Here is a 12,477-nt window from a genome sequence, read left to right as displayed (position 1 = left end):
TACATAAAGATGCAGTAGATGATATAGAGTACAGTCTATACATATACATATGAGATGAATAATGTAGGGTATGTAAACATTATATTAGGTAGCATTGTTTAAAGTGGCTACTCAGCAAACTGGATGCAGTTTATCACAGTGCCATCCGTTTTGTCACTAAAGCACCTTATACCACCCACCACTGCGACTTGTATGCTCTAGTCGGCTGGCCCTCGCTACATATTCGTCGCCAGACCCACTGGCTCCAGGTCATCTACAAGTCCATGCTAGGTAAAGCTCCGCCTTATCTCAGCTCACTGGTCACGATGGCAACACCCATCCGTAGCACGCGCTCCAGCAGGTGTATCTCACTGATCATCCCTAAAGCCAACACCTCATTTGGCCGCCTTTCGTTCCAGTACTCTGCTGCCTGTGACTGGAACGAATTGCAAAAATTGCTGAAGTTGGAGACTTTTATCTCCCTCACCAACTTCAAACATCTGCTATCTGAGCAGCTAACCGATCGCTGCAGCTGTACATAGTCTATTGGTAAATAGCCCACCCTTTTTCACCTACCTCATCCCCATACTGTTTTTATTTATTTACTTTTCTGCTCTTTTGCACACCAATATCTCTACCTGTACATGACCATCTGATCATTCATCACTCCAGTGTTAATCTGCAAAATTGTAATTATTTGCCTACCTCCTCATGCCTTTTGCACACATTGTATATAGACTCCCCCTTTGTTTTCTACTGTGTTATTGACTGTTTACTCCATGTGTAACTCTTTGTTGTCTGCTCACACTGCTATGCTTTATCTTGGCCAGGTCGCAGTTGCAAATGAGAACTTGTTCTCAACTAGCCTACCTGGTTAAATAAAGGTGAAAAAAAAAAAAAAAATGGCTAGTGATATATTTTACATCATTTTCCCATCAATTCCCACATTCCCACCTGTGGCGGCAGGGTTGCCTAGTGGATAGAGCGTTGGACTAGTAACCGAAAGGTTGCAAGTTCGAATCCCCAAGCTGACAAGGTACAAATCTGTCATTCTGCCCCTGAACAGGCAGTTAACCCACTGTTCCTAGGCCATCATTGAAAATAAGAATTTGTTCTTAACTGACTTGCCTAGTAAACATTTTTTTTAAATTAAAGTGGCTGGAGTTGAGTCAGTGTGTTGGCAGCAGCCACTCAATGGTCCACAGACATGATGATATATATAGTGCATTCGGAAAGTATTCAGACCCCTTGACTTTTTCCACATTTTGTTACGTTACAGCCTTATTTTAAAATTGATTCAATTGTTTTTTCCCCCCCTCATCAACCTACACAGTTTGCTAGCCAGATTTGCCCTCTCAGTTAGCTAGTTAGCATTAGTGGCTAATGCAAACATTCTTGGACATGTGCAGCTTGCTAAGACTAACACGCATTTTGCAGATAGCAAGATAAAATAATAGTATAATAAAGAAAACATTGATTTATATTAGGAAGCAAAGTGGAAAGTAGAATCGTTATTGTTTACAGTTGACTGTACATGTATTATATGCAGAGTGAATTTACAGTGATAACCGCTGCCATGCTTGAATGAGTGACAGGGGGCGGGACTTGGTGTGCGTGGGGAAGCAGCCTGTAGGAGAAAGGCAGAGAGACAGCAAGAGGAGTAAACTATGAAAACGGACGTTACACGTTTTAAAATATCGCAAAAATATGTATCTCTTGCGATATGGATATTTCACATAGAGCAAATGTACAAAACATTAGGAAAACCTGCTTTTTCCATGACAGACTGACAAGGTGAAAGCTATGATCCCTTACTGATGTAACCTGTTAAATCCACTTCAATCAGTGTAGATGAAGGGGAGGAGACAGGTTAAAGAAGGATTTTTAAGCCTTGAGACAATTGAGACATGGATTGTGTGTGTGCCATTCAGAGGGTGAATGGGCAAAACAAAAGATTGAAGTGCCTTTGAACGGGGTATGGTAGTAGGTGCCAGGTTTGAGTGTGTCAAGAATGCTGCAGGGGGTTTTCCATTCTCAACAGTTTATATCAAGTGTATATCAAGAATGCTGCAGGGGGTTTTCCATTCTCAACAGTTTATATCAAGTGTATATCAAGAATGGTCCACCAACCAAGAGACATCCAGCCAACATGACAACTGTGGGAAGCAATGGAGTCAGCCTTGTGGAACTTGTAGAGTCCACGCCCTGATGAATTGAGGCTGTTCTGAAAGCAAAAAAAAGAAAGTGTTCCTAATGTTTTGGACACTCAATGTATATGTTTTGTACACTCAACGCAATTCCAATGCACATTCAATAAATTGTGCAGCCCTAGCTTGTTTGCACATGAAATCGACGGCAAGGGTGGGGGGGGAAATCAGGGGCCTTGAGCTGGTGGTAATCCTAGATCACCCCAAGGCTCTCAGCTCCCAGACCCAGCGGGACCAGTCAGTGATTGATCACCCAGGGGTGGGGTGGAGTAGGGAAAATCGAAGCCTGGGGGCTGTGCTCAAATAAAGGGAGGAATGAGGGAAGGGAAAGAGGAAGGAAACAAAGGATGGGTGGAAGGTGAGAGGTAGTATGAAAAGGAAGAAGGGATGGAGGTAGGGATATAGCGAGAGGGAGTGTAAATACCAAACTGGGCCATGTTTAATGTGCAGTAATACAGTCCCCCCACTAGCCTTGAAGTTGTTCTCCTTGGGTTTGCGTCTCATGATGATGTTGAAGGACTCATAGGGGTCCTCAGTGCCGTTCTGGATGCTGTCGGTCATGTCCTACTGGTACTGGTTAGGGTTCAGCCACACTCTGAACGTCCTGGTCAAGGATTGTAGTACACTATGGTAAAGATTGCACAAAGGCAAATTGTACCTCTTCATTTCCAGCAGGAATAGGATAGTAGATAAAAAGTGTTTTCAACAAAAATATGACACGATTGTTAATTTTAAAGGTTTAATATTTGAAGCTATTGATTTTAGTCCTCATTCAAAAAAAATTTTAAGCATTTTTTAAGAACTACTTACACCGACTGTACAAGACACCTGCCATGACAGACTGACCAGGTGAATGCTATGATCCCTTATTGATGTCACCTGTTAAATCCACTTCAAATCAGCGTAGATGAAGGGGAGGAGATCGTTTTTTATGAAGGATTTTCAAGCCTTGAGACATGGATTGTATGTGTGTGCCATTCAGAGGGTGAATGTGCAAAACAAAATATTGTTGTCAAAGTGCCTTTGAACAGGTTATGGTAGTAGGTGCCAGCAAAACAGCTGGGTTTTTCACACTTAACAGTTTCCCATTGATATCAAGAATGGTTCACCTCCCAAAAGGACATCCAGCCAACTTGACACATCTGCGGGAAGCATGGGCCAGCACCCCTTTGGAATGGTTATAACACCTTGTAGTCTATGCCCCGACGAATTGAGGCTTTTCTGAGGGCAAAGGGGGGTGCAATTCAATATTAGGAAGGGGTTTTACACACTCCGTGTATATAATCACTCGGTATCTACAGTCAGCCAGTGTTATATGGTTTGGGGGGAATGCAAAGCAGAATCTGTTATGCTACGTTTCCACAAGAGATCCACATAGAACATTGGGGGTGATGAAACAACGGAAGTGCATTCATGAAGAACGCAAAGTGGGCGGGGGGACCGTTGGGCGATGCAACCATTGGGCGATGCGAGCATGGGTGAGGGACTTGAACAGGGAAGCTGAACTTAAGCTGAACTTAATTCAATACTCTGCGACATCATGTTGTGATTGACCAAATCGAAGCACACTATAGTTTTCAGCCCCTACTGGATTGGCTGTTGATACACTTCCGGCGCCGACAGAGATGGCCGCCTCGCTTCGCGTTCTCAGGAAACTATGCAGTATTTAGTTTTTTTAATGTATTATTTCTTACACTGTTACCCCAGGAAATCTTAAGTTTTATTACACACAGCCGGTAGGAACTATTGGATATAAGAGCAATGTCAACTCACCAACATTTCAACCAGGAATACGACTTTCCCGAAGCGGATCCTCTGTTTGGTCCACCACCCAGGACAATGGATCGGATCCCAACCGGCGACCCAAAACAACGGCGCCGCAGAAGGTGTCTTTGGGTCATGCTCCGTAGACGGGCATATCGCGCAGCACTCCTGAACATACTACTCGCCAATGTCGAGTCTCGTGACATCAAGTGTTCATCTGACCTAGAATTCCTTACAATCAAATGCCGACCGCATTATCTACCAAGAGAATTCTCTTTGATTATAATCAGAGTTGTGCATTTCCCACCATAAGCAGACACATCGACGGCCCTGAAAGAACTTCATTGGACTCTATGTAAACTGGAAACCACATATCCTGAGGCTGCATTTATTGTAGCTGTGGATTTTGACAAGGCTAATCTGAAAACAAGGATCCCTAAATGTTATCAGCATATCGAATGCACGACCCGGACTGGCAAAACTTTGGATCATTGTTATTCTAACTTCCACGATGCATACAAAGCCCTCCCACACCCTCCTTTCGGAAAATCTGACCACGACTCCATTCGGTTGCTCCCAGCCTATAGCCAGAAACTAAAACAGGAAACGCCCGTGCTCAGGTCTGTTCAACGCTGGTCCGACCAATCGGATTCCCTGTTTCAAGATTGCTTCGATCATGTGGACTGGGATCTGTTCCGCATAGCGTCGGACAATAACATTGATGAATACGCTGATTCAGTGAGCGAGTTTATTAGCAAGTGCATCAGTGATGTTGGACCCACAGCGACTATTAAAACCTTCCAACCAGAAACCGTGGATTGATGGCAGCATTCACGCAAAACTGAAAGCGAACCACTGCTTTTAAATCAGGGCAAGGCGACCGGGAACAGGACCGAATACAAACAGTTTAGCTATTCCCTCAGCAAGGCAATCAAACAAGCTATGCGTCAGTATAGAGACAAAGTAGAGTCGCAAATCAACGGCTCAGACAAGATTTATGTTGCAGGGTCTAAAGTCAATCAGGGATTACAAAAAGAAAACCAGCCTCATCGCGGACCACAAAGTTTTGCTCACAGACAAACTAAACAACTTCTTTGCTCGCTTTGAGGACAATACAGTGCCACCGACACGGTCCGCTACCAAAACTGCTTACTTTTCTTCTCTTTTGCACACCAATATCTCTACCTGTACATGACCATCTGATCATTTATCACTCCAGTGTTAATCTGCAAAATTTTAATTATTTGCCTACCTCCTCATGCCTTTTGCACACAATGTGTTATTGACTTGTTAATTGTTTACTCCATGTGTAACTCTGTGTTGTTGTCGGTTCACACTGCTATGCTTTATCTTGGCCAGGTCGCAGTTGCAAATGAGAACTTTTTAACTCAACTAGCCTACCTGGTTAAATAAAGGTGAAATAAAAAAACTAAAAACATGCATCTCCTTCACTGCAGACAACGTGAGTAAAACATTTAAATGTGTTAACCCTAGCAAGGCTGCCGGCCCAGGCGGCATCTCTAGCCGCGTCCTCAGAGCATGCACACACCAGCTGACTGGTGTGTTTATGGACATATTCAATCAATCCTTATCCCAGTCTGCTGTTCCCACATGCTTCAAGATGGCCACCATTGTTCCTGTTCCCAAGAAAGCTAAGGTAACTGAGCTAAATGACTATCGCCCTGTAGCAGTCACTTCAGTCATCACGAAGTGCTTTTAGAGACAAGTCAAGGACCATATCACCTCCACCCTACCTGACACCCTATACCCACTCCAATTTGCATACCGCCCCAATAGGTCCACAGACGACGCAATCGGGGCGACAGGGTAGCCTAGTGGTTAGAACGTTGGACTAGTAACCGAAAGGTTGCAAGTTCAAATCCCCAAGCTGACGAGGTACAAATCTGTCGTTCTGCCCCTGAACAGTCAGTTAACCCACTGTTCCTAGGCCGTCATTGAAAATAAGAATTAGTTCTTAACTGACTTGCCTAGTTAAATAAAGGTAAATATATATATTTTTTTTAAATCACACTGCACACTGCCCTGGACTGGGATATGGACAAGAGGAATACCTATGTAAGAATGCTGTTCATCAACTGCAGCTCAGCATTTAACACCATAGTACCCTCCACACTCATCATTAAGCTCGAGACCCTGGGTCTCGACCCCACCCTGTGCAACTGGGTTCTGGACTTCCTGACGGGCTGCCCCTAAATGGTGAGGGTAGGAAACAACATCTCCACCCCGCTGATCCTCAACACTGGGGCCCCACAAGGGTGCGTTCTCAGCCCTCTCCTGTATTCCCTGTTCACCCAGGACTGAGTGGCCATGCACGCCTCCAACTCAATCATGAAGTTTGCAGACTACACTACAGTGGTAGGCTTGATTACCAACAACGACGAGACGGCATACAGGGAGGAGGTGAGGGCCCTCGGAGTGTGGTGTCAGGAAAATAACCTCCCACTCAATGCCAACGAATCAAAGGAGATGATCGTGGACTTCAGGAAGCAGCAGAGGGAGCACCCCCCCATCCACATCGAGGGGACAGTAGTGGAGAAGGTGGAAAGTTTTAAGTTCCTTGGCTTACACATCACAGAAAAACTGAAATGGTCCACCCACACAGACAGCATGGTGAAGAAGGCGCAGCAGCACCTCGTCAACCTCAGGAGGCTGAAGAAATTCGTATTGTCACCGAAAATACTCAAACTTTTACAGATGCACAATCGAGAGCATCCTGTCGGGCTGCATCACCGCCTGGTACGGCAACTGCTCCGCCCTCAAATGCAAGGCTTTCCAGAGGGTAGTGAGGTCTGCACAACACATCACCGGGGGCAAACTACCTGCCCTCCGGGACAACCTACACCACCCGATGTCACAGGAAGGCCATAAAGATCATCAAGGACAACAACCACCCGAGCCACTGCCTGTTCACCCCGCTATCTCCATAGCGCATCAAAGCGGGACTGAGAGACTGAAAAACAGCTTCTATCTCAAGGCCATGAGACTGTTAAACAGCCATCACTAACATTGAGTTGCTGCTGCCAACATACTGACTCAAATCTCTAGCCACTTTAATAATTAAAAATTGGATGTAATAAATGTATCACTTGCCACTTTAAACAATGCCACTTTATATAATGTTTACATACCCTACATTACTCATCTAATATGTATATACTGTACTCTATATCATCTACTGCATCTTGCCTATGCCATTCTGCCATCGCTCATCCATATATATTTGTATGTAAATATTCTTATTCATTCCTTTATACTTGTGTGTATAAGGTAGTTGTGGTGAAATTGTTTGATTACTTGTTAGATATTACTGCATGGTCGGAACTAGAAGCACAAGCATTTTGCTATCCTTGCATTAACATCTGCTAACCATGTGTATGTGACAAATACAATTTTATTTGATATATAGCACTACCTAGCCTGCTTGCTAGCACCAACATGAAGCAAGCGTGCTTATCCAAATGTACGTGTCAAAAGGATTATGTCCGTTAGTGATCGTGTGACATGCAACTCAACTAACGGCAGAATATAAATACAATGAGGTTGAATTCATTCTCAAGAATAGTGTATACTACCCAATAGACCACTAGTAGATACTAAAGATGTGTGGTGGGTATATGAGCCTGGGAATGTTCATTGCTTATATAACAACCAAGGACACGAACATACAGAGAGTGATAGAGGAGTGCAAAAGAGGGAGCAAGAGAGACAAAATAAATGAGAGAAACATTAGCTACATTGGCCAGCCCCCCCCCCCCCCCCCCAAAAGCCAGCCCATTTTAGAAGACATTATATGCCTCTAATTTCATAAATCCTAGGGCATCTTCCCTGGTCCCCAAGACAGCTAAGCTCTCAAATCCTGGTCCAGACAACGCATCTCCCATCTCAGCACCAAGACGCATTACATTCTCATGCCTCTCACACACACAGGCCAGAGGCTTTAGACTGATTCCCATTGGAAGCCTCTGAAGCACCTGTGTGTGAGTCTCGCGTTTCACAAACATTTAAAATGGGGTTCTCGCATGATGCCATTGTGCAGTGCCCTGGTGGTGAAACTCAAGCCAGGTGGCTCTTGTCCCATGCATTTCCTTTAAATCTGCTCTGCTAAAACGAGTGTGGTGCGATTGACGGATGAGTGGGTTGAAGAAGGGCACTAAACCTACTGGGATAAAGGGCTGAGGACAGCTGTCTGTGAAGAGCTAAGCAGGTAGGTAGCCAGGCAGGCAAGTTGGCAGGTAGCGAGGCAGCTGGGTAGGTAGCCAGGCAGGTAACCAGGCATGCAGGTAGCCAGGCAGGTAACCAGTAGAGAAAAGTAGCCAAAATCAGATTGAGGTGTTTGTTTCTTTGAGCTCAATCCAGCTTTACTTTATCTAGTTTCACAGCTTATAACAAGTATGGCCAGGCCAAAAGAAAACTTTATATAATAGCTTTTAAATCTCAATGGGGTTGCTGAGTAAATGGAGGATGAATAAATACATCGAAATCGTGCCACTTCACACAAAGCGCCTGGCGATACAGGTGACATGATCGTCTCTGGCTCGGCCCTGTGGGCATCAAAGTTTAAACAGCGCTAGACAACAGAGTTAGATTCATTACTACATACACCCTGGTCCAGTTAGCACCACTTGCTACATTTTTAATAACGTGGGAATATGGAGAGGAGAAGCGAGGGGACATAGTGCTTTGGTAGAGGTACACACTGCCACATGTTCACATAGGGGGAAGGAACACTTAGTATACCATGTCTGGAGGTTAACCTGATATTATATCCATGCCAATAAACGTCTCTGAGCTCTGCTGGTGGAAGAGGAAGATTCTGGGTACAAGTTGCCTGTGCAGATGTAGGACCAGCTAACCCACTTACAGACCTAGGACCAGCTAACCCACCAAAATATCTAGGACCAGCTAACCCACCAACATATCTAGGACCAGCTAACCCACCAACAGATCCAGGACCAGCTAACCCACCTACAGATCCAGGACCAGCTAACCCACCAACATATCTAGGACCAGCTAACCCACCTACAAATCAAGGACCAGCTAACCCACCTACAGATCTAGGGCCAGCTGACCCCCCTACAGATCTAAGACTTGCTAACCCACCTACCGATCTAGGACCAGCTGACCCATACAGATCTACGACCAGCTAACCCATACAGATCTACAGTAGGACCAGCTAACCCACCTACAGATCTAGGACCAGCTAACCCACCTACATATCTAGGACCAGCTAACCCACCTACAGATCTAGGACCAGCTAACCCACCTACAGATCTAGGACCAGCTAACCCACCTACAGATCTAGGACCAGCTAACCCACCTACAATGACAGGGGAAATGCAAAACTGACCTTGGGATCCACATTGAGCAGTATCATGACTGAAAGTCTCATTTGAAAGCCAAACCACAGGGGATATAATTTTTTTATTTGACCTTTATTTAACTAGGTAGGCCAGTTGAGACCAAGTTCTCAAATTTCAAACTGCGAAATGGCCAAGATAAAGCAAAGCAGTGGGACACAAACACAGAGTTACACATGGGATAAACAAACGTACAGTCAATAACACAATAGAAAAGTCTAAATACAGTGTGTGCAAATGTAGTGGGGGGTAAGGCAATAAATAGGCCATAGTGGTGAAATTATTACAATTTAGCATTAACACTGGAGTGATATATGTGTAAGTAGAGATACTGGGGTGCAAAGGAGCAAAATAAATAAATAACAATATAGGAATGAGGTATTTGGGTGGGCTATTTACAGATAGGCTGTGGAGAGTTTACAGTCTAACCAGACACCTAGGTATTTGTAGTTGTCCACATATTCTAAGTCAGAACCGTCCAGAGTAGTGGTGCTAGACGGGCGCGGGCAGCGATTGGTTGAAGAGCATGCATTTAGTTTTACTTGCATTTAAGAGCAGTTGGAGGCAACGGAAGGATTGGCATTGAAGGGCCAGAAGTATACAGAATGGTGCAATAGAGGGAGAATGGTAGAGGTGGATCAGAGAATCACCAGCAGCAAGAGCAAGGTTAAAAGGTTAACCTTTTAACCTTTATTTAACTAGGCAAGTCAGTTAAGAACAAATTCTTATTTTCAATGACGGCCTAGGAACAGTGGGGTAACTGCCTGTTCAGGGGCAGAATGACAGATTTGTACCTTGTCAGCTCGGGGATTTGAACTTGCAACCTTCCGGTTACTAGTCCAACGCTCTAACTAGGCTACCCTGCCTAGGCTACCCTGCCGCCCCATCATTGATATATACAGAGAAAAGAGTCAGCCCGAGAATTGAACCCTGTGGCACCCCCATAGACTGCAAGAGGTCCAGACAACAGGCCCTCCGATTTGACACTGAACTCTATCTGAACCAGGCGAGGTAGTCATTTGAGAAACAAGGCTGTTGAGTCTGCCGATAAGAATGCGGTGATTGACAGAGTCGAAAGCCTTGGCCAGGTCAATGAATACGGCTGCACAGTACTTTTATCGGTGGCAGTTATGATATCGTTTAGGACATTGAGCGTGGCTGAGGTGCACCCATGACCAGCTCGGAAACCAGATTACATAGCGGAGAAGGTACGGTGGGATTTGCCATAACCATGGCAAGCCCAGTCACAGCTTCAATAGGATGAATTTGAGACTATGGCTGTCAAGGTATTCTGGAGTCTAGAGATGCCCGTCATGCCCTTCTACCACAGTAAATTCAAATAAATAAAACACTGAGAGGCATTCAGGTGTGATGGGTTTCCCTAAGGTTAATGGAACGTTAACGAGAACAGGTCAGGTCTCTGAGTGTCACCATGACAACCCCACTAGACCTCAAGGGCTGGAGGTTAAGGGGTCGGAGGAGGAGAATGGTGTGTGACATGAGTTTGTGAGTGTGTATAGGCGGGGTGTGGGTGTCTGTGTATGCATGCACTTCTTTGTGTGTGTACGCCTGTGTGTGTACTGATGTCCACGTGTGTACCAGCCTACCTTCCTCGATGACGCGGTCCTTGTCGTCCAGCATGCCCTGCACCTCGCAGCCACTCACGTAGGCCAGGCCTGTCTGCTCCACAAAGGGCTGGCGGCGGTCGAGGCGCGTGCCGAAGGGCAGATTGGGCCACACCGTGACCAGAAAGCAAACGTCGTGCTTCCGCAGCCCTGGGAGAAGGAGAGCGAAAACTCCCTGTCAGCGCTCGGCTGATCTTTAAAACATGAAGCTGTAATTATACAATGGGGAGGGGTGATGAGGGAGGCAGACAGGGAGAATCACATCACACACCTCTCAACTGAAAGACAAAAAGGAGAATGTGAACCCGTAAAAGAGGTATGGAGGTGGGAGAGAAAGGGAGGGTGATTCTGGTAGCACTAGACTATCCTGACATCCTCCTGCACTCTGAGGTTCGCTATGTGTTGAAGAGCAGACTCCTTTAGTAAATCTACAGATTAAAAAAATAATCAATCCACTAATGTGATTTTCTGGATTTTTTTTCTCATTTTGTCTGTCATAGTTGAAGTGTACCTATGATGAAAATTACAGGCCTCTCTCATCTTTTTAAGTGGGAGAACTTGCACAATTGGTGGCTGACTAAATACTTTTTTGCCCCACTGTAAAGGCTTTATTACTGGGAGGGAGTGGGATCCACGAAGAGAGAGGGAGGGAGATAGAGTGCATGAGAAAGGAGAACAAAAGACAGAAAACTAGACGGTATATAGAGGGAATGCTGAAAGGTAGAGAAGAGAGAGGGAGAGCAGGGGATTGAGAGATGGCACAGCCATGTGCCTTCCCACTCGTGTTTGATGTGGTCTCGTACATTGAGGTTGACAGCGATGGCTTAGCCACCTCCACGATGGAGAAGGCTGTGATGTCTGAAACTTCCTGGCTGGCCCCCAAACACCACACTCTGACTGCCTAATGGATGACAAGACAGCAGGTCAACCCACAAACACCACACTATCATACTACGAGCGCCTGAAAATGTCATAGAAATTGAGTTATGAGTGAGGCAAAAATGATCAATTCTAAGTAAACAGAAATGTGGGAACATTTTCTTACCATCAGTTATAGGTGTGTGTTCTCTGCTCACCATGGTTTCATGCGAGTCACAACATCCTCCACGTCATGTCTGATCTCGTAGGTGGACTCCAGACGGAACAGGTTGAAGTTTCTCAGCAGGCAGTCGTGGAGGGTCAGGAACTGCAGGTTCCGTTTAGGAAGAGCCAGACAAACTGGAACACAAGGATTAAACAGAGAGACATGACAAAAAAATCCTCTGTAATTGATGTCATTGGTATACATCTATTACCTACCTATTTCAGTGTAACATAAACAGGACCTCGAGTTTTCCCTGACCAGGAACAACTCGGTAGCTATGTGACAGGGACAATCCCTTCGATATAACAGCTGCAGAGTAGACTAGAATGCTAATTTACACCTGTAATCTCTTGGAAGGCTAAAACAGTTAAGATAGCCTTATAGACGTCGATAGGCTCATGGATTTCAATGGGATTACAGGGCTTGTAGGCATCTTAGCC

The 12,477-nt window shown here is 45.2% G+C and overlaps 1 protein-coding gene across 1 annotated transcript in view; it reads right to left on the bottom strand.

The window, feature by feature from the left end:
* The window catches only part of LOC109904178 (RNA helicase aquarius-like), a 93,465-nt gene extending 81,298 nt beyond the window's left edge, over window positions 1-12,167 (bottom strand). Inside the window, exons 1-3 of the mRNA XM_020501377.2 lie at window positions 11,999-12,167; window positions 11,757-11,854; window positions 10,936-11,103 (exon numbers count right to left, since the gene is read on the bottom strand). The gene's annotated coding sequence lies outside the window, so the exon portion shown is untranslated. The remainder of the gene's footprint in view (window positions 1-10,935; window positions 11,104-11,756; window positions 11,855-11,998) is intronic.
* Between the last annotated feature and the right edge of the window lie 310 nt (window positions 12,168-12,477).

This window comes from Oncorhynchus kisutch, linkage group LG14, assembly GCF_002021735.2.
Source record: "Oncorhynchus kisutch isolate 150728-3 linkage group LG14, Okis_V2, whole genome shotgun sequence".
In the NCBI taxonomy this organism is placed as follows: Eukaryota; Metazoa; Chordata; class Actinopteri; order Salmoniformes; family Salmonidae; genus Oncorhynchus; species Oncorhynchus kisutch.
The sequence above is the reverse complement of the archived record's forward strand: the minus strand, read 5'-3'. Positions and strand labels throughout refer to the sequence as shown.